The 21,333-nt window shown below is 27.1% G+C and overlaps 1 protein-coding gene across 4 annotated transcripts in view; it reads left to right on the forward strand.

The window, feature by feature from the left end:
• Positions 1–21,333, forward strand: part of LOC100164801 (cordon-bleu protein-like 1) — a 110,236-nt gene that overhangs the window by 56,940 nt on the left and 31,963 nt on the right. The window lies entirely within an intron of this gene.

A 21,333-nucleotide genomic window follows, 5' to 3' on the forward strand; every position in this document is an offset into this window, starting at 1 on the left:
AAGTTGACATTTTGACAAAATTTATCAAATTTAAAATTGAATAATTATTTGTAGTTAAAAATTTATAAAATTTTCAACTTTTATATCTAAGGATTGAAAATTTAAAACAAGATGTCACGTAAATATTTAATTCTGTTACCTAAAATTCTAAGAAATACATAAGCACCGTTTATTTTTATAATCATTTTAAGTTCAAATTTGGACGAAATTACATATTAAAAAACCTGGAATAACTGTTTTAGTTATTTTGTTGTGATTGTATAATATTACTTGTGGGTACTTGAAACTTCTAAAGTATACTATTATATATCTATGATAGTACCACGGTTTTTTGTTGATGTATAACGCGTTACCTAATGGATATTGTGATATGATTAATTTGGAATTTATTATTGATACCTATTATAGGTCAATTTTTTTTAATACTATAGATAAGTATACCTATAATAGGTATGTCTAATACCTAGACTGACAAACCGTCTCCGCTCAGAATCGTTTTTCTTGTACAGTGATATTATATCATTGAATTCAAATTTAATACTATCCATTATACAGTGACCCACTTGTAACCTACTGTACAGCAGAGCGACATCCACTTACCCACCTTTTTTGATTTGTAAAGTACGTGTAAAACTAAATTACCCATAATTGATGTGGCGTCATCAAAAGTACATATACGTATTATTTAGGTACATTGTAATTGAAAACCCAACAATTTCCAAAAATAAAATACATAGGTATTGTCTTTGCACATTCACCTAGGTATAATCAACAATAATATTATGACATGGCAAAATTATTTATTGATTATATATTTATGATACTTGATAAATTACATAATAATATTACATTTCAATAGTATGTTAGTTCTTATAGTAAGCAGTTACCTACCTAATCAGTAATCCCCTAGGTATTCATTTCATATAATAACCATTCTTGTATTTTACTCTATTATTATTTTTATACTTAACTATGTCAATTAATATAATTATTGTATGGTACCTATCTTATATGGTCTATAGTTCTATAGTTCTATACTATACAAGCTCTAAGACATGTCATTCATTAATATTAAAACATGATTTCAATTCGAAATTTTTATCGTTATATTGAAAATACAATAAATTATTCTTATTATTTTTAAAACTCAACATGACGATTCTTTTAAGATTTAATAATAATGTAAGGGTATATGAATGGCACTGCTACAATATTTAAAAATAAACGTTGTACATATTATATACTATATTAGGTAAAATATATTTCCTTAATCCTTAACTAATACTTCATGGTTCTGTATCCCACTAACCCGCCATTATTGGGGTGAAAATATTAAATAACAGACGTTCTCAATATAATAATAATATGCTCTATCTACATTTTACGGTAACAGGAAAACCAACTAAGAATTTACCTTTCAAATTTACTACCTTTCAACTGGGATGATAGTCGCATTCAAATTGGATATAATTACAACGCATCCAACCCAATGGCCCACTAAAAATATTGGTTACTAAGTATACAAAGGTGTTCGCTTTCTTACATTTTATACCCGATTCAACAATGCCAGTAGATGACTCTAGAATACCGTTAATTTATAACTAGCTAAATAAGTCTAATTTCTTATAGCATATTGATTATTTAATCGATTAAATCGGAAATATTTTTACATATCACATATTCCTGTAAAGTAAACAAGTAAAAAGTGTAGATAGCCTATATAAAAAATAAGTTCATTATTAATAAGCTTACATAAGAAGATACATCAAACAAAAAATGTAGGTAGGTACAATTTATGACACTATAGGTACCACAAAAGCGTAGCTTTTGATAGGTGCAGCCAGTCTATTTCAATACTGTGTTATTATGTATAAGATTATGTATCTATAACAATACAATACACAATTTTTAAATTATAACAATTAAAAAATGTAATAATATTTTCATAATGTTACCTATATGATTTAAATTGATTTACTTGAATATCTTCCAATTAAAAAGGATGAAAATTTAAATTTCTTTTAAAATCTAATACCAATTTGGCACTAGATTATAATTCTCATATAATTTTGTTTCCGGAAGCCAATTCAGATTTACTCTTTGTGACAGCCTGAGAAGTGAGAACCAATTAAAATGTTTCAGATATTCCGGATTTATCATTGCTTTAAAATGTCTAAATGTCCTTTAATAATTAAACGTCAATGACTTTTGGCTTTTTATCGCATTGTTGTTTGCCCATTTGTTTATGTAGGTTGTAAGTTTATTATCAAAGTATTTGATCAACATTTTTCAGTTATTATAATAAAATTAATTTCTGTTTTAAATGTATATAATGACCTAAATGAATATTAAAATGAGATTATAAATTTAAAACTACGCATTACATATTAAAAAAGTGCACCTTGAATTTATTTTTGTCTATTCTAAAGTATATAGAAGCCTTGAAGACGGGTCGAGGAAGATGAATTCTCTATTGTGTTCAGCTGCAAAATATTTTAAACAGCGTTTTTTTTTGTCCATTAAATGAACACTGTGTATGTGTATAGCGTGTTACTATCGGATAACAATAGTGTTCATTCACCTTGTGCCCAAAGCGCGTGTGTCAATGAAGAATAATAATAAACCAATTCCGTGTGGTCCCGGATAGAAATAGTAAAAGTAAGATCTAAGTAAATTCTATTCAGAATGTAAAGGCAAACGCATTAACACGTATATTACATTTACCCCGATAATTACACATATTGTATTAAATACCTAAAGGTTAATTTTATTTATCTATATATGAAAAGATATAAGAAAATTTATGGCTATATCAACAACTAGTAATACAGTAGCCTCGATCATGATAAATTACTAAATATTTATATATATATTATAAGAATTATCAGCATGTGAAACGATATCCCTGCCTTTGCGACTTTCTAAATAATTCCGGTATCGGGTGCAGTAAAACCTATTAGGGGGATACATGCGTCAGTGCTTCTGTGGCTTCCAGGAAGTATTGTCAGGTATTAATTAAAGTACAATATATTTGTACAGCTAAGTATAGGTGCCTAACCTATATAACATTAGTAGGTAACTAAATATACTTTAATCCTTAAAAAAAATGGTTCATTTGATTTTACACATACCAAGTACAAATATTAACATTTTTTATTTTACATTAACTAAGTGTAAACTATGTATGTAATATATTTAATAGTATTTAATACTATACTATAATAATATAAGCTATTAATAATAAGTATGATGCAGTATTAATAGTTACAATGCTCAATAAATATATCTAGTTTTAGGGCAAAATAATTAGGTAAAATGTTATTAAAAAATCTGATAAAAACCATACTATTGTGTAGGTAGGTTATGGGTAGGTAATATAAGGAAAATTACACTTAATTATAATTTTAATAAAAACATAAACCGTTTTACCTAAAAGTGTATTATGTGTGTAAGCGTAAGTATAGTAGTTAATATTACTGAGTACTGCTGTATTGTATTTTATAATTTTGATTTATGTATGTATATAATGTGGCGGAATGATAGTTAGTACTGTTACTACAGTAAAATTACCAAATGATGAATCTTAAACTGCATTAAAAAATTACCGTGTGAAAAATAAAGTATTTTTATTTTCTTACAGTAGTGTTGTATAAATGTATCAAAACATGTATTCCGTTAACCTTTTAACCGGGCTTTTAACTGTAATTTAGTTACACAGTAGTTAACATATAATATCACAAGATTTGATAGACACTCAATCTACTATATATAGGTACCTAAGTGTAAAATAAGTGTAAACCTAAATATTAACTCGTATAATTAAAAGGAAAAAAAAATACGTTTGAAATAAATATATAACTTCTATTACTCGGCATGTTTTGTAAAATATATATATATATATATTATATTATATATACATTTATAAAATAATTTAAATAATTTATTACATTATTATCGTATATCAATTGATTGATTTATTATTAATTTAGTGTAACAATACTAACTAATATTATTATTTAGACTATTTACGTATACTAAAATTATCTTATACCTAGTTATCTCAGTAGAAAGAAAGAATGAATATTTTTTTTTATTATTATTTCTATTTATACCCTTGGCAACATGGGCCATTGCCCATTGGGCTTACAGGGAGAAAATTATAAATTACATAAATTGTATACTGAATCTAAATTTTGGTTTGAATATTGGCGGCTGTGATGAAATGGTTACTGTTGGCTATGGATTGAGGGTGATTGCTTAGTATTACGGATAGCGATTTGGGCTGGTTGCAGCTTGTTCGGATGTTGTGGCATGTTCGGCATTCAGTGAGAATGTGGCTGATGGTGACTTGGACACCGCAGGATGTGCACATTGGGGGTTCTTCCTCCGCCATTAGGAAACTGTGGGAGATTTTCGTGTGTCCAATTCTAAGTCTAGTTATTATGACTTCGAATTTTCTGTGAATTTCGATAGGAAATGTCCAATTGTCGGTGTTATGTTTTATATGATTTAATTTAGTATAATATGATGTCCACTTCTAAAGAATGAATAATATATTTTTTTAAATACAACATTTTATTTCATAAATTTAATTGTCTGTATATTGTGAAATATTACACGAAATAAATTATAAATTATAAAGAATGCATTCGATATTTTATGAATAATATGTGCATAATAAGAGTTTCAAAATTCATGAGAATCATACATCGAATTACGTCTATGTCTGGTATATATATATTTTGTCAACTACTGTGTGTATTACGCATTGCTTATATAAAATAATTATAAAAACAAAAATCGAATTTTTAACTGTTATACAACGTTGCAGTATTTACTTGAAACGTATTGATCCTTTTTCGAATCATTATTTCTACATGCTATATAAGAATAATCAGATAAGTATAGGTACCTATCAGCTGAAACGTACATTGTATATAATATGAGTTTCAGAACTCGAGACCCACCTCGTCATCACACTTATAGAATATAATTTTTTTTCCATCTTCAATGACGTATCGAATGACAACACATAATATAATATTCAAAATGCATAATATTTGTAGTCTTAGTATATTGATTTGTGTTAGGCACGTACTTGGCGTGTAGAACACCATGGCGTGGCGGGGTCGGTGTACTGGCTATGACGTGTATATGCTGTGGGTAGAGGGAAGAGAACAACATTTTTTTTCTTCAAATCGTGCACGTTTTGCCATCGCATAATTAAAACCGAAAAAATAATATCAAAAAATAAAGGCAAAAAATTAATATGTTGACCGATCTATAATAGACAGAAACAGCAGACTGCACAGCAACTGTTGCAAGAAAGGGCGACTCACGCGTGATGCCTGCTGCAGTGCTACGGTGTTGACGACCTTCCACCATCGTTATTGCTGCTGCCGTTTATAGATTTTTTTCGATCATCAGTCGCGCTCCATTAACGGTCGTTCGCATTTTCTTATTAGTTTTTTTGTAGTGTCCGTTTGTTTTGGACAAATCCGGATTATAAATCTTTACAACAATGTACATTGTCCGTGTGTATGCATCTGAGGGGCGGAAGGAAATTATGACACGGCTAATTTTTCTTATATAACTCGTCCTCGGCGTATTTTAGTTGACATCCGTAAAAACACAGTGATAGTGTTCATTAAATTCTAGTCTCTGACTAATTAAATAATGAAAATAATACCCACTTTTTGAAATTGTATGTTATATAATCATAATATACGTCTTAGATACCTTTAGAGTCTATAAAGTTAAGAGAACCTGCATATTTGAGAAGTATACGAAAGTGTATTAAAGTATATAATTTCCCAAAAACGTGGCGCTAACTATAAATTGCGGCTGTAGTGCTTGCCACCAAAGTACTGCGGATATAATGCACATTTATTTATAGATAGTATTGGCCTAATACCTATATTTTAATTAAGTTATTTCATATTAAATGCAATTTTATTTCTATTGAGGTTTAAACAATTTACATTGTTTTTGAGATTTTTTTAAATTTCCACCAACACGTGTTTATGTAGAATTTGATAGTCGTTTTACAAGCGATATAGAAAAAAAAAAATTTTTTTTTTTAAATTTACATGTAGACGTGATAAATTACATAACAAATACAATTATTTTACTCATACGTTTTACGTTATACAATTTATTATTAATAACTATAATTATGTATAGGCATAGCTAGGCCGAAGCTATACCCACTTATTATTTTATGGCGTAATATAATTTTTGCGGACTATATAGGAAGAATGGAGATTTTAACACTAAACATTAATAGTTTCGAAAAACTTATAACTTAAAATCTTTAAATAGGTACTTGCAAGTTATATAACTTATAACTGAGTTACAAACAGCTTTACTCGTTTGAAATTTGATTTTTATTTAACAAAATTCTCATTAAAGATATTCTGCTTCAGAATAGGAAATGAAAAATGTTCAAAAACTTTAATACCTACTTTTTCAAGATGATAAGTGTAATGTTTACATTTTTTATTTACCTTAAATGTATATCAAAAATTTCCAACCATTATAATTGTTAATGTATAACAATTATTATTCAAACCATAATGTAAAATAAAACAATCAAGTTTTAGTTTATCTACATTATAAATTATAAGGCACGCTATTCTATCGTTGTTTTAACATTTTAATGATATTAACGAACCTTGACTCTTGAGTAAAACAAATAGGTATTCCAACAACATATTACAAAAAATAGAACAAACTCATAAATAATAAATCATTTTTAAGAAAAATGCTCTTATTTGCATTTTTGGAAGGACATTTTGCAATGTTACTAAAATCAAATGCCTAGCTGTCGTCCAAATGTCTCCTCGGGGAACTCTCAGGTGTATTTTATTTTTTTTTCAACTTTTTAAATGTATTAAATCAAAATTATTATTCAGTAGATGGAAAAATATTGAAAATATATATTAATGCATAAATATGTATATGAATTAATCTCAATGGTACTATGCAAATTCACAATGGAAATTCGTTTGTTATCGCGCCGTAATAGACTCGTCTACCAAGTGTTAAAATGTCAACAAGATTTACGCAATTTTTGATCGAAAGTTTTGCTATTCTTATCATTTTCAATCACCATTTTCACTTTGAGTTTGTATTTTACTAAAACCAGTATTTTAGAGACTTGTTTCTAGTAAGTACACGGTGATTTCTGATTAAAATGTATAGATTTTAGTTATAAAATAATTAGTAGTTATACTGTATTTATTAAATAATAATATGCCTAATTATTAATGTAGTATTTTAGAGACTTGTTTCTAGTGAGTACACGTCGATTTCTGATTAAAATGCATAGATAGAAAAATATATACTTTAAGACATAAGTTAAAGGTATTACATTTTAATTTTAAGTATGTACTTTTATAACTCATTTAAAAGTTTTAAACCGTATTTGTAGTTATGATACAGTTCGATTTGTATTTGTTATGACGAGTAATGAATATAATTCAAAAATGTATTATTAAAATTTAAAATATAATAATTTAAGCCAAACACAATTGATTTGTAACTTGGATTTTAAAAAAAAATGTAATTGATGTTTAAAACGTGTAGGTATATTGTATACTAGTATAATACTATACTATAATGTTTATGTGTGTATAATATTTGATGCACAAAACAATAATACACTTCGATATAATATTATCGTGCATAGATAAAATACGTAAGCATATGAATACCTATGAATAATAGTAATTTATTATAAGCCGTGTTATTGGAATTAAAAGATCGGAAGTTAGTGATTGAAAATATATTATGAATAAAGTATTTTATAAGAGTAAACAAAGATGCTTTTCATGATAGACAGTATAATAGTCCAAGACTAACAATTACTTTTGAAAATCTAGGAACAATTTTTGTCTTCGACCTGATTGTGACGGTCGATTATATATTAGTTGTATAATAAAATATATATAACAAGACGATAAATGAACACACATTTTAAGATGATACATTCTTAAAAAATAAATCACATCAATAGTTCTACCTAGCATTTATATCACGTTTTGTTTAAGATTGTGTTTTACCATAATTTGTATACCAATGCGTGTCTTGAGAATATAATATGTTATAACGGAAACGTTATTACGACGTTATTATGAGTTATGAAATAGAAAACTATTTTCACTGCAATGTGCAATGATTGACATCGTGATATTTAGATAATACATCTATAAAGAGTTAACCTCTAAAAAACTAACCTTGAAATTATTTTTCTCAAAAGAACACCTCCACGTAACGGACAGTTTTTAATTCCCTATCGCTTATAGTCTATTTGCTAGTTTCCACAATATATCTATACGTTAGAAAATTAATAACCGTAAAATTGCTATTAAATATCATAGCACCTACATATTGGTTTTTAATTTAATGTCTTCTTTTTTTTTGATACAATATTTCAAGGATTAATATCGAACCACCAACTATTGTCAAAAAAAACCTTAGTAAAATACCATTTTTTTTTTTTATTTGTTTTTAATCAAGAAATATATATCTTTTTTTACCACAAATGGCATATTCCAGATGACTAAGCGAAACGACTAGAAAATGACCGGAACAGGTCAGTTCTATAATGGAGATATGTTTTTATTGTAGAAGGGCATAATATGAAAACATTTATAATTGTCTAACAAAAGAGATGGAGTTAAAATGTTATAAGAATGTGGAATAAGGCAGATTTGGAGTACTCTATAAAGCGTCGAATAAAAATTCGGGTGGAATCTTTTTATTACTAGACGCCATATGAAATTGTATAATAACAAGGACTGCAATCATTATAACTATGTATGTACCTATGTACGTATGTATGTATGTATGTATGTATGTATGTATGTATGTATGTATGGTGATTATTGAATGTACAGTGTCTACCAAACAAGGTCATTGAAAACATCATACAATTCATCCACGCGAATACTTAATAATGATTATGTCGATATGATTACAACAAAGTTAATGACCGAGTGATTGTAATTATTTTGCCTCGAAATATAACTTTAGTGGTATGTTAAAAACTTGTTACTTACAACAATATTATCTTTATGCGTTAACATAATATAAACTTTGTGCGGTTCTTCGTCTAATATACACATAAATATATAACATATCTGGTATAAGCCTTATAAAAAAAATATATATATATTATCTAGGTTAAACTCAACAAACATAATTTGATTTTAATTTTTATTTGCTTTGTCAATTTTGGTATGAGATAGTCATATCTATCTATAATCCTAACCATAGCCTTGGAAGTCACAATCTGTGATAGAATAAACTAAAAATCAGCTTATATTTTCCTTTTTAAAGTGTATTTCTTATCCATGAATCAATTTACGAATTACACAACGTGTGAAAATTCACATTTAAAATGTTTGTAGGCCATTTTGTTTAATTTACAAACAATTTAAAATTAATTCTTGGACTTACAACAGCTATATATATTGTGTACACACCTATACTGTATATTATTATTACATTTTGATGACATAAATAATATATTTAAAAACAGACAATTATTGGTTATATACATCATAATTTTATATTATAATCATAGGTACATTGTGTATACCAAAAATTGTAGTAAATTATGTATTTTTGTAATAATATACTTAACCTTATTATAAATTAAAATAAACTAAAAAACACTCGTAAAGTATAATTTTACTATAGAATAACAATTTAGATATTATTCACTATATATAACCTTAGAATTTAAATTAAGTATAAAAAATTAATTTATTTTGTTCTTATTAAATTTATAAAAAGTTATTATTTATTTACCCAGTTAAGTTTTAAAAGTTTGAAACAATTCATATATAATAGTAATTTTTATTCTATATTTATTGCAAATGTCAAACCGAAAATTTGCATGCTTTGTGTTTTATAACAAATAATATAAAATTACAACCAAACTAGTATTTCTAGATCAAAATTATAACGATTTAGTAAAACTGTTTAGTAATGCAAATATTATAAGTACCCATTATACTATGTGATTGATAATTTAATAACCTTTAGGTAAGCCCACAATATTTGTATAATTATGGAACATAATGATTACAAATATCACAACTTATACCTACTTGATATTCTATATTTGGATTGATTTATTCAAGTTGAGTCAAGTTTATTATCTCAAACAATAAAATTTTGAGTTGTTTTATCTTTTTCAAATGGACGGAAAACTATAATAATCAATTAGTATTAATTACTCGAATCAATTTATTAATTTTAAACTTGAAAATGAATAAAACATTCTATCATTATTCAATATAACTATAAAATATCTACCCTAAAAATAATAAATGATGTACATTTTGTTTTGTTTTCGCACTCTTATTAATATCGGTCATTAAACTTGCATTGTTATTAAGTTGTAAAAAAACCGTAAGTGGAATTGTTATGGCTTTACTATATTAATTTTATTGTTGTACCCTCTTAAGTCAAGGCCGGTAGTAAGCCAAATGACATGGGGCAGTGTCTGGGAATCCATGAGATAAGAACAGGTTTTTTGATGGAGCCACTGAAGTAGCTTCGTTGCTGAGGTATTTATTTTTTTTCACGATGGTCATCCTTTTGTTTTTCTATGCTTCATTGGAATCACGTTCTACAATACTAGTAATTACTAACGCATTGTCTTGGCAAAGAAATAGTCTGCTGAGCTTGTGAAAAAAAATAACCAATACCTATAATAAAGGTATCAAAAACATCGACCGTTGGCGTTTAGAAATAAATAGACACTGTATAATTCATAATATTATATATCTTCATGCTAGGAATGTAAAGAAAAAATAACAATATTCCTTTTAGACCGAACTTCTTTTCAAATCTAAAAAACCAACATGGATCGAATTAATGTTATTATTTGTTTAATAGAGTGATGACAATCATAAGCTCGATCATAAGTATCATACGTATATTATATATTTATATCCTAAATCGTATTTTTCTTGTTATAAGAAAACTAATAAATGTACATTTCCATATCTAATTTTAGTAATTTTAATCTTTTACGAATCTTTTTGATTGTAATTTGTAAATTAATTTAAAATATTATAAATTGGAAAGTTATAATTTAAACTGTAAAGCCTACTTATTTTAGATATAAAGTGATAATTCACACCTACCGGCATAAAGGTGTGTTCTTGTTGAGTATAACATTTTCATATACTTGTGTACATATATATATATTAAAATTGTGCAAAAACTCGTTTATCAAAGTCATAGTGATGACGATGGATGATTACGTAAAAAAAATGTATGCTCCAGTTATTGTAAATTACGTCTAATTGAAACACAATCAGGGAGAGAAAAATATTGAATGCCAGTACAATCAAATCTCTAAAGTCATAACAAACGATCTTTGTACGAGTTCTTTATTATCTTAAACATTTGTGTCCATGTTTTATTTATTAAAATTATGGTGACTCTGAGTGGTACTCAATGTATATGTTAATATGTTATTAAGTTATTATATTCTCTATATTTAAAATAAAAATAGCCAATAATCAATATAGACGTTTAATAATAATTGTTTAGTGAACAATGTTTATCATAATATTTTGTTAAACAATTTATATAGTATTATTTAGTAGTAGGTATAGAACGTATTATTATAGGTAAGTCCCATGTCAATTGAAACAGCTGTTATTGAAAGCTTGTTGCTGAATACTTAAATATTCGATAAATGCAATAGGTAGTAAAATTATCGTTTAACTCATTAGTAATAGTACAATGGGTATTATTAACAGATAGTTATTACTTATTAAAAATCCTATTTAGAAAAATTAATTTAATGAAAAACTGAGAAAATGGTTCTGTTATATAGTTGGTTTTGAGTGTACCTTGTATTTGTCTAACAAATAAAATAAACAATATCCCCAAATTGTATAGGAATAAAAAATCCACTTGTATTAATTGAACATTACAATTTTATCCATTCCTGCGGACATTTTATGGTTTAAAAATAAATAAAAACCTTTTAAATATTCCAAAATATGTACTATGTAGTTACAACACATTTTTTAAAATAAAAATAATATTAAGTATTTAAGTGTATTGACACAATTAATTAAGTAAATAAATAAATAAAACGAAACAAAATATTAATTTTAAGGTTAAAAATAGATAAAAAACAGTATAGATGATCTGGCTTTAAATTGGAACATTAGAACCACAAATTAAATTCCTACCTACAACATCTGAATTATAATTATAATATGATATATTATTGTTTTAGAACTTATAAGTTAATTCCGTGTATCGTAGAAAGGTGTGAATAGATTCGTGGTATGATACCAATAATTAATCAGATTAACAGACAATATTTTAAAATTATATTGCACATAAAATAAATAAACACATAATATCATTTAAGAATTTACTAAATATTTGCATGGACATTTTAACAACTGTAGGTATCTACATTATGTTGGCGTAGCCAGGAGGGTCTAAGGGGGCTATATCCCCCCCCCCTCATTGACTGTGTTGACCTTAGAATTTTATCAAGATTAATAAAAAAAATAAAAAGTGTGGATAAAAGACATACTTATTGTGTTTATAATTTTTGTATTTTTTTGTGAGACTTAGCTCCTCCCCCCCTGTGCCAAATTCCTGGCTATGCCACTGCTATACTATATGTCAGTGGTTTTCAAACTTTTATTTAACGCGGCACACCACGCTCCTAAAAAAATATTCACGGCACACTGACATTTATTTGCACTAAATAATTAGATGACGGGCTAACAAATTTGTATTAATTATATTTTTATAATGAAAAGTTGAACTTTCCGAAAGACGACGGCACACTCAGTGAATGCTCGTGGCACACCAGTGTGCCGCGGCACCCAGTTTTGAAACCACTGCTATATGTATATAATATATAAATTATGATAATCCTTACAGTTATGAAATCAAACTATACCTACGTATACCTGAATAGTTAACTTATATATTTACTTATATTTCAATAATCTAATACAATTATTTATCAATGGTGTACCTACTAATAATAGTATATTAATACTATACTATTTATATATAATGTTTCTTCTATACACAAAATATTTACAATATAAACCACGATGTGAATATATTTTATTTTATTGACTAACATTTACCAAAATTCGTCAAGTATCATACAATAATAATATTATTTATGTTTAAAAAAAAAAATCTCGTATAGGTATAGTAGTATATGTGTACTATTCAGTCGGTTAAAATGAGTGAAAAAACACGTCTACAGACAACTAGCACCGCTTCGCGATGTCTTAAGACTAGCCGCCGTTATTATACAATAATCCGAATATAGAAGATCGTATAGGTAGCAATTTTGAGCGGACAAGTAGAAAATCGTGTAATACTCCTTTTAAAGATTCGAATCAATAGCTAGCGAGACCCCTTGAGCAACTAAACAGCATTGGACACTATAAATATTATTCGCATATCGAACGACGGACGAATGTGTGTTGTTTACTTTCAACAATAGGAAAACGCTCCGCTAATATAGTGTTAATATTAGGTATATTATGTTCTTTAATACATAACAATATTGTAAACTACGGTGAGTGGACAAATACAATGCTCGTCCTTTTCTTTATTATAAGGTATTATTATCTATTACCTATTTTATTTTTGTTTTGTTTTTTTATATCATTGAATTTTGTAATATTTGTTCTCTAATTATTACACTCCCGTATATATTATTACTACGATTACTTTCAGTATTTCTCCTCGTGCAAGTGATGTTGTAAATACGCATTATTTACGGTAGCGTAAATGTTTAGCATTTTGAAACGAGAAAGTTCATAATAACTTATACCGGATTATTTGTTCCAATTTCAAGTTAAAATTAAAAAAGTTCAAGACTTTATAAAATGGTAAAATTGTCAAATTATGATATTATTCGAATATAATAAATAAAAATTATTGTTTTATTTTTCACATTGTATTTAAAATTCTGGCATTGTGCATTTCCGCGTTCTTGCTATTCAAACTTTCGTGTTAGAAGTAGTATAAACTCTTCTATAAAAAAATTTGTTCAGCTGTTTACATATTAGTTATTACATAATTGTTCAGTGTTGTTAAATTGATCTCTAAAAACCTTGTATCAATCGACAATCGTAGTTCAAAACAATATTATTAATTACAATTATATTATATTAACCAGCATACATATTAAATTACTTTAAATGATTTTTTTTAATTAATTTGGAGACAATTGGGATACTAAATTTATATATATAAATCATTTTTAAAAGATAAGATAAATTAATAGAATTAAAAGATTTAGCAGGATTTAGCTTGACATACTGTGAAGTATTTCGATATCTATTATAGGTATCACACTTAACCTATGACAATCACAATAAAAAAATGAGCATTCAATTATATTACCTACTACAAAACGTGTACATGGTTTTATGTTACCTCTTTTTAGTTACGAAAACTGGTTTACAGGTAGCCCATTTTTATCACAAGCTCGTAAAAAAATGTAGGTATACACATGGCTGCAGTGATGAATAAAACTGTCACTTCATAGTGTATAGTTGTTGAACTACCAGTCACGAATTCATCTGATGTACTTACAAGTTACAGCTTGCATTATTTAAGTCAATTATCAACGAAGCATAACATAATAAAAAATTTTAAAATCTCATGTTGATATTTGATTTATTTGTTATTATATTTTATATTGTATACCTAAGCAATCATATTAGCACATAATTGAATCGAATTTGAATCGTATGTAATAATATGTCTTATACATTTTGTCTGTCATATCTTCTGACTGAACTTCGTTTATTTTCAAAACCAGTTATACCTACCTTATATAACTATACTATTATACTGCTATAATAGCTATATGTTATTTATATGTTTTTTAACATCGTGATCACGCAATTAAAAACAACATAATCATGCTAACTAAAAGATGCGCGTATAGTTCTCAATAAATCAATATGCACCATTGCCTAAAAATAATTATCATATATGTCTATGTTATTGTAAATTTTATTAAAACCTGAATATATTAGTGACTGTTATTTGTAATAAAAATTTTAAGGAATTTGGTTAGCTCTTCTCAAAATACAAATCAAAAAAAATATATAAATACATAATATGTGTCAATATTCTTCAAAATGTGTTTTTACCATGGTATTCAACTCCACTCACGTAAGCATACGTATATACATTAAATCAAATACTTATCTATATTTTTTTAAGACTGGCGTACTTTAGATATTATAATATATGTAAAACCGAAAATACAATGGAAATCTTAATCACAGTTGATTAAACAATTAGTCATTTTCAAACCTAAGAATATGCAGTAACTATTCAAATTATTCATGACTATAGTTAAAATGTGTTTACATCGATCAGTATAAAATAATTTATTAGAGTTTTTGAAAATTTATGACGCTAATGATTCAAAACTAGATAAGGTGTTGAATTATCAATTAAATTTTTTGTCAGCATGTGAATTGACATGTTAATTTTGTATGGCTATAAGACAATTGTATAGGTGTATAACAAACTATAGTTCGTATATTTGATATGATCAATATTATGCAAAGAATAAAGCTCTAACGAATATTGCATTTGTTTAGTATTAATACGCACAAAATAATAATTTATTAGTTATATATTATTTTAGAGTCAAAATATTATTTACTTACCTAAGTATGGAACACAAGAACTATTAGGTACTATAGAATGTGCTTTGCGTTATGAGTCTAGAAATTATTTAAACATACGATACCTGCTTAGGTATAATGTATATATAGGTACCATATAAATATACGATACCATATACACGGCTATAAACACGTTCTGTTGGAAGAAATTAATACCCAGAAATGTTAAAAGTATTATTTCCACATAAGTGTAGTGTGTGTATACAATGTCTCTAAAAGACATTTTAGGTTTTAGTTCTTAAAGCCAATATTATATGCGTATGACCATATTACATTCCAATATGAATTCTACCACAGAGCTAGATTTTATTTTAAAAAGGTAAAAATCGCCTGAATTATGTAGGAACATATTATATAGATTATTATTTAGGTACCCAAGTATTTACTATTTTATCTGTATTTTGAATATCGGAATGATCGAAACTTTAAAACATAATATGCCATATGGTTAGGTAAAAAAAAGTATTTGAAATTATACCTACTTTTAGTCGTTTTTAATTAAAATTACGTTGCGAAGAAATTTGAAACTTGTATACTACTTTTCAAAGGACAGTTTTCACTTCACAATACTGTCACAACAGTCCTCACTTTACGTGTTATGTTTTATATTTAATATATATATATATATATATTATACCTGCTTGAAAATATAACATACAAAATCGAAATAAAGTTGATTTAATATAATATGAGTTATGATTCAACTTCAGTGATTATATTGAATATCAGTAAAGTAAAGGTAATATACCTACAAATCATTTCTATTTTTATAATCGGGAATGAATACTGGGACCCGCTGAGAGAACTCGATTTACAAAATACTGTGTCATATTATTAACTGTATTATTAATATTTTACTTCTTTTTAAAATTTTGATAAATCATAAAATGTCATTTAATTTCACTTCTGTTTTTTTATTTATTTATTGAAAGGGGAAGCAAATTATGTGTTCAGGAAACGTTTGTTAGTGGAAAAACCTGAATATCACGAAGAAAACTACATTTATTAAACCTGTCATATTAGTAAAAGTTATACAAACTATTTCATCAAATATTGCTGATTTCTTACATTTGCTCAAATTTTACATTTAATAATATTGCTCGGTTTATATTTTGATGTAAGCAATTATAGAATGTGAAGTTTAAAAAAAAAGTAATTATATAATAAATAAATTCAAACATGATTAGCGTTTCTCGAATTTAGCTCTTTAGTAGGTAGCCGTGTAAAAAATTATTATAACTGTAATGGGTTTTTGCATTTTTATGGCATCTTGTTGTATATAATCCTAAGAGGAAAAAAATGGACTGTGCAAAAATTATAAGCTTCATCATAATATAGTAATTCATTGCAAGTGCTTCAGACCATTCAGGATTATGCCCAACGACTTAAGTGTACAACATGTATATGACATTGACCAATAAGCTTGAGCTTAACATTATTATGAGTCCCGACATAACAATAATTTATGAGTCATTCAATGTTATTGTATCATTGAGAAATGGTAAAAAGTATTCAAAAATAAATAAATATATTTTGATGTTGATATACAAACGTAAAATATATTATTCATGAATTTAAATTTTACTGAAACCATAACTCAAAAGTATCATGTGTGTGCCAATACAAATTTATTGATTTAATCGAAGTATCGTAGAAACTAAATTGAAATACCACATTCACCACATTTTCTCCATATTATTTTAACAGAGATTCTATTAGAAAAAGAAACTGTTGAAACAATTTTTAAAATTAATATTTAAGTAAAAAAAATCTTGAAAATGTATTTGATTAGATCATTATTATTGGTTTCACGTCGTAATGTTTTATTTAATTGAAATGAAAACTTTTACTTAAAAATCTTGTATTACACTATCTAAGTACACGTATACGTTTCTAAACTATAACCATTAAAAGTTACAACATAATATTTATACTATTGTTTTTATTTTTCTCATCGTTTTCTACGCATATAATAAATTATAATCAACACTTCGAAATACCTATGTAACTAATGTTTTATTCGAGTTAAAATATCAAACAAATTATAACAGATGAGAAAATAATACATGATAAAAATTTAATCAAGTAGGTATATCAATTAAAAATAATATCTATTTTGAGTAAAAAAACTCCCATAGCTTGATATTGGCATAACCGAAGAAAGTATTAATCTTTTGTATTTTTATTTCTACCTACTTCATAACTGTTGTATCCTTATATTAGATGGTAATAATAGTTCATACAACATCGGTACCTACTTGATGATTTAATAAAGACGTAAACAATTCGAGAACGTTGAAAACATCGCTTAACGTTACCAAAAAATGTCACGGACCACTGCGATTACAGTGCTAATGCTTTGTGCGACAAAAACATCTTTTGAACGGTTACCAAAGAAAATTATTACTTTTCAAGTGTTCGACTTTTGAAAACCCATTTGATTTCCCTTGACAAAAAAACAGAACGATGAATTATGTACTTCACTTTATAGAGTTATTCTCGAGTACATACAAATTGATTAGGGAAGTACTCAAGTCGCATGGGATATTTCAAGGATATTTGGCTTGGTAGTGAAACATATTGGGAAGTTACGTGACCTCAATGTAAAATTTTTCTAATTCTTCGCTTTATCTATGCTGATTGAAAGAAAATTCTATGAAAATAATATACAAATCGAACGAACAGCACGAAGCTAAAAAAAAAAATAAAACATAATAATTTTTAGATAAATAAAAAGTAATAACATTTCACTAAAATTGTAAACCGCACAAATATTTGTCTACACAACTTGTTTTTACCACTTTATTTTATTGATTCTATGTATTTCTTATGCGTCAGTATAAAATACCCAATAAATTTAACTTGCCAACATGCTGATTGCAACGCACTACCTACCTACTGACTATATAATATTTTCATGGAAAAGTATTAATTAGAGCGGTTCTTTGAATATAATCTGAATTATACGTGTTAATTTTTATTAGGTGTTAACCTTGAACAATGTGGTTTAGGAGAGGTCTCAAGGTCGAATTTTAGAACCCTGTAGTATCAATCGTAACTACCGAAGTGTTGAAGTGATCAAAACATGTTTTTATTGAAAACTCACAGTTCTAGTAATAATAATGCAGGTTACATTGACAAGTCGATGCTCCATCCACAACCACTATTTCATAACACAAGTTTCGGGCAAATTAATATAATAATAATAATCAATACGCTGTTGCAACGTCTTCTCGAAAGCCCTCGGGGTCCCATCATATTTAATTTCTATATATTTTTTCGTAAGACTCTTTTAGATATAATATATACCATATAATTATTAATAACATATTATCATAACGTAACGTAATTAAATACATAATTTACATATAATTAATGTTACTAATTAATTATATATATTATATTTAATTTTTAAAGATTTTTTTATCCTAAAATTCTGCTGCATATTTATGGATGATAATATACTTATGACTGGAAAACACGGCGGTAAGATATTATTACGATACATTTTTTGCAATTTTTATCATCGATTCATTCGTAAACTGCTTAATGTTGCACTCAAACAAGATTGAGAGTATAATATATTGTTTAACATTGGTACATTAAAACAAAAAAAACTAACTTCATTCATTTACCTGTTAGCGGTGATAAAATGAAATTCTTATCTCTTCAGATTTCAGATTTCGTAAAGAATTAGTTTATAATATTTTTAAATCAAATTTCGTCTAGACTTGTTAATTTTGTGATCTCTTGGAATTTTTAAATTAGCCGAGTGACGGATAAGTGACGGAGAACAGATACACCGAACTCGCATTCACGTTTTTTCTCTTTACAATGCTGAAGAAACGCGGACTACATATTATTAGTGATAATATTGTACCTATACGTATTTCGCTAAAAATCCGAAACAAAAAAAGTTTTCTTTGAAAACGTTAATCATCTTCGGCGGCGTAGAATGAAAAACAAAAAAAACCAATAATAATAATAATAATGCGGTGAGTACATTATAATAGTATTGTGACGGTTATTGAAGGTTATAAACACATCGGCAGGCCAAACGCGTCGTCCGCTGTGCGAACAGTATTATAATAGCCGCTCGTATCCGAACTGCAGCTCGAAATCAGTACATGACCGTACGAAAATACATAATAACCAAACGCACTATATTGTAATGATCGGCAGATGTAGTACCGCAAAAACGTATATATATAATATGTTCACATTTCACGTGTAGGTACGGACTGTGCCAGTCATCGTGATACACACAAACGTCGGATCTATTATAAAAGTAATACAGTTCTAGAAACCTACATATTATTGTTGTGGGGCATATATATATGTATATATATATATTATATGAGGTATGTATTACGAGCATAATATGAAAGAATGATAATAATAGTAATAAAAAAACCGTCGTACCTAGGTACATGTGTATAACATACGCGTGTACAAACATATCGTTACAAACGAAATATAACAATAATTGGATCGACTGCAGATCAGTCAAGGTTTATCGGACGGGGGACGCGAAGAAGAGAACCTATAATAATAATATAATATGTACATAGGTACTACTACGACTATACAGCTTGGTACCTACATAAACGCGGAGGCAGCACAGGCTATAGGTATACCGTCGGAACTATTAAAATGAAATACGATTGTATATCACTTTTTGCGATGAAATGGAAAAATAATATCAATCGACGTAATTATATTATTATTATTATTATTATTATTATTATAGAAACAGTCGGTTGCGACGGTGTTCCGAAGTCGAATTTATCGTACCTACCCACGTTTATTCGTTTCCCATTCCGCGTAATGTGATACGATATAATATAAATGCACGCCACGCAAATATATACCTACATTATATACATGTTATATACATAATATATATTGTATTACACGTTGTAATATTATATTCTCAATCAAAAAAATGTCGCGAGTATTTCAATCATGACGACAGTTTTTCGCATGTACAAAACATGTACAAAAACCAAACGATATTCCTTCGTAAAAGAAATAAATACGTTATTAGAGTTGTACCTTTTAGAGTGTAATAATATAATGAACTGATGTAGGAAGTATATCTATAAGGATTTTACAATTTTAGCATTTTGAAATAAATAATTGGTGTACATAATATTATACAAAACCGAGAACATTATAACGATATTATTTGAATAATTTAAAATGTTTATATACGCTGCTGTTTGAGCAGAGCCATTACCGTTGAGGTAATAGTTGTTGTGATACTCAACATGATTGATGACACGATGATCGGGGTTAAGGAATTTGCACTTTTGCGGGATGCGATGACCTGTAGCAATTATTATTGCATATATTAATTAAATATTGCAATAGTTATCATATGTATGTAATAGACTCGCATTGGATTGAGTATAGGTAAAGTGACGTCTCTCTCGTTTTTCGTAATATCGTCTTACACAGAGTTATCGATTGTACAAATGTATACAAAAAAATTGTAATCGAGAAAAAGCACAATCGAGCAAATACAAACAATCAACGTACTATGATTAAATGATTATACATATACATTAAAAGTTGTTTGTTTAAACCTTTAATCGCT

Source organism: Acyrthosiphon pisum, chromosome A2 (assembly GCF_005508785.2).
Source record: "Acyrthosiphon pisum isolate AL4f chromosome A2, pea_aphid_22Mar2018_4r6ur, whole genome shotgun sequence".
In the NCBI taxonomy this organism is placed as follows: Eukaryota; Metazoa; Arthropoda; class Insecta; order Hemiptera; family Aphididae; genus Acyrthosiphon; species Acyrthosiphon pisum.